Source organism: Vigna angularis, chromosome 4 (assembly GCF_016808095.1).
Source record: "Vigna angularis cultivar LongXiaoDou No.4 chromosome 4, ASM1680809v1, whole genome shotgun sequence".
NCBI lineage: Eukaryota > Viridiplantae > Streptophyta > Magnoliopsida > Fabales > Fabaceae > Vigna > Vigna angularis.
In genome coordinates this window covers 32,374,648-32,378,217 of record NC_068973.1, presented here as the reverse complement: position 1 = coordinate 32,378,217, position 3,570 = coordinate 32,374,648, and positions in this window count along the sequence as shown.

Sequence of the window (3,570 nt, the reverse complement as noted above, 5' to 3'; positions counted from 1 at the left end):
GAGCTATGGTGGGTTATGCACTCGTGGTGGCCTCTACTACTTTGCAAAGTCATTGCCAATGGGTTTCACCCTACCACACTCACGAGGTTAGTCCGTTATCACTCACCTTGGGCCATACTGGGAGCACCCAAGACTAGGACCCCTACTACTCCTCACCACATGGATCAATCCTCTCTACTTGAGAATGAAAGACCATTGGAGCGTCAGGAAAACTCCCAAGACTGAGCTTTCATGCAAATCATTCTAAACACTAAGGGCACCACCTTGGATCCTCTCCGTGAAGATCATGGAATTACGTCCATAACATAGGGCACCACCAGGTAATCTCCCTTTGAGATCCATGGAATTACGTCCATCAACCACACTGTCACTTTGAAACTTAACTCAAGACATGAACAACCAAATACCATAATACTATCACATTGAATCCAAACATATAACCTCAATGATCATACATTATCATATATACTTCTACACCATTCTAATAATCAAAACATAGTTCAAAGTTATTAGAAAATGGGAATAAAAAGAATAAAAACAGGTTATGGGCAAGTTGCTCAGCGCACCAAACTCGCTGTGCAAATAACAAAAACAGTGGGTTTTACTCACTCACATTCGCTTAGCGCACCAAGCTTGTGCGCTATGCTAAACTCCATTCGCACAGCGCACTAAGTCTGTGCGCTATGCTAAACTGAAAATTCTGCTACACATTATCAAACCCTAAACCCTCGCATAGGGCCCCAAATTCGCTATTCGAATTAAACTAGCATTTTCCCAAGCAACCACCAGTCGCACAACGACAGGATTCGCAAGGCGAATCTCAAGACAGAGAGTAGCACCCTCCAGTCATTCGCACAACGCACCAGATCGCATAGCAAATGACTCAAACAGAGAGCACCCTCTACAGGGACTCGCTATGCGAGACAATTCGCATAGCGACTTTACATCATCTGCAGAATGCAAATTCTACAGAATTATGCACTCACACACCCCCTTACCATTTCTAGGCCTTTTCTCCAATTTCTAACACACCTAATTCATGTTTTACACCTAATTAAACTTGTCTAGATGTTCCTAAACCCTCCTAATACAATTTTAAGGTGATTACAACTCAACTTTTACTCCTCAACATCAATTATCACCACTTGAGGATCCCAAACCCAATTTGAACACTTTGCACCTATTTGGACCACTTTAGTGACTCAAACAAGTCACAATACACTTGATGAAACTGCCCCAATAGCCCAAATACACTCTGGACATCCAAAGCTCAAAATCATTATCTCACTTCCTTTCAACAGTTTCAAAACACTAATATTTCACTATGCTTCTGCCAAAACCAGGTTACAACAACCTTCTACTCGAAATACTTCTAACATGAACCATTCTAGCAATCAAACACATCCAATACAGTTTATTAACATCACCTCACAGATTCACAGATTCAACACTTCAGCACATGCAATACATATTATTCCATCTACTCAAAACTTAACATGTAAACCAAGCAGCAGAAATAATACATGACTCAGTATATACACATACATGCAACTAATTGTAAAGAAGTATTTCTAGCTCCCCTTACCTTGGAGTTGAACAACCCAGCTCACAACACCGTTTCCACGGTACCCTACTCGGTGAAGAACCTAAACAGTGCCCTACAATCATCGAAATGGTGATAGAAACAGCTCTTAGAGCTCAAAATTTAGCAGAGAACAGAAAAGGAAAAACACAAGACGCATGCAACCAGCAAAGGTTGCATGTTCCAGTTCAAGAACAAAGAAGAACTGGATAGAGTCACTTACCCGACTAAGACCCGAAACTGATCGGTTGGTTTTGAAGGTTTCTACGTTGCGGATGCTTGGGCACCACCTGAACGGATATCCAATGGCTCAGTGAAGAGAAATGGAAGAGAGAAGACAGAGATGTGATAGAGAGAAGGCAGAGAACTTTGAAGAACTTGGGGTTTTAGAGAGATAGTGGAAGTAGACTGATGAACCATATTTGTTTTAAAAAGTCTATTTATATTAAAAAAAGAAATATGGTTATATTAGTCTAATACTTAAACCACTCTTTTAAATCCAAATTTCCAGGTTCTCACAGCTATAGTTTAAAATATTCATTTTGATACCATTTTAGAATAAAAACATATTTTTTCAAATAAAAAAGTAAAAAAAAAAATTGTGTCAACAATAAAAAGGTTTAGATGAGAAAATAAAATGCATGTGGGTCTAGTGGATAATAAAGATATGAAAGACTATCCTGTAGGAAAAAAATTATATTTGACACACGGTAACATAAATAAAGATAATAAAGAATAATTATTTAAAGGCTTAAACCCTCCCTTGGTCCTAATTTTTGTATGGAAATCTCAGTTCGGTCCTCATTTTTTCAACTGTCTCAATTGAGTCTATATATTTGTAAAATATCTCAATTGAGTCCAAATATTAGTAAAATTGAGTCAATTTTGCCCTAACCGTTAAGTTGTCACAAACGGCGTTAAAATGTGCTGAGGTGGATATGCTGAGATGGATTTTTTATTAAAAATAATATGCTGCCAGTGACATGAAATTTAATAAATTAAAAAAATTAGAAAAATTATACCATTTGGAAGCTCTTTGTTTCTTGTGGGTGGATGAAGGCAAAGCTTGCTCTCTTTCTCGAGAAACAACCTGTTGTCTCCATCACCACTAACCTCCACACCGCGTTCCTCTTATTTTTATCACTTCTTCTCTTTCTTTTTCATCACTGTTTCATAGAACTCAAGTAGGAATCCATAGCCATATTGAAAGCATATTTTGATTTAATTTTTTTTTCTGGTTTATCCTTCGACGCTAACCACTCCTTCACTCTGAAGAAATATTGAAAGCATATTTTCATTTAATTTATTTTTTTCTCATAATTATTATTTTCTTGAAGAAAAGTGTACAATCTGTTTCCATGGAGCTTGCCACAGGGAAGCCGGCCTTACTCAGAAATGTTTTGACACAATTACTCATCATCGGCCTTCTCATCGTCACCGTAAGGTTTTCTTACGTCATCACCCTTGCTGGAGAGTCCTGCACCCTCGACGACTTCTGCTTCTTCTCCTCGGAGGTTCGCTCCGCCTCCGTCGCCGCGACGGCACCCGAGCGCTACGCCAGCAAGGATTGGATCAACAGCGTTTGGTTTTACTAGTGTATGTTCTAGGAAATCCGCAAGTCCATCCTAAGCCTGAGAACTCCATGGTCATCCATCACCGCAACCTCTATGGCTGCTCCGTTTGCAGCAACTACCCACAGCCACTCCGAACCAGGACCTTAAAACGCATAAAAACCCAAATTTTCTCAAAATATAACCCTCAATTCCAGAGACGAATCTCGTATCGCACCCATCAACCTTAATCGAACCACAAGAACGTGGGAAACCCAATTTCAAATGGAATGAAACCCTACATCTAAAGTTGCAGAAGAAATCAGATGATCGAACAGAAAAACCCCCAAATCTTCAGAACAACTGAAACCCTAATCGCAATCTTAGAAGAGGAAACTGAAACCTAATCGCAATCTTAGAAGAGGAAGAGGATTACGC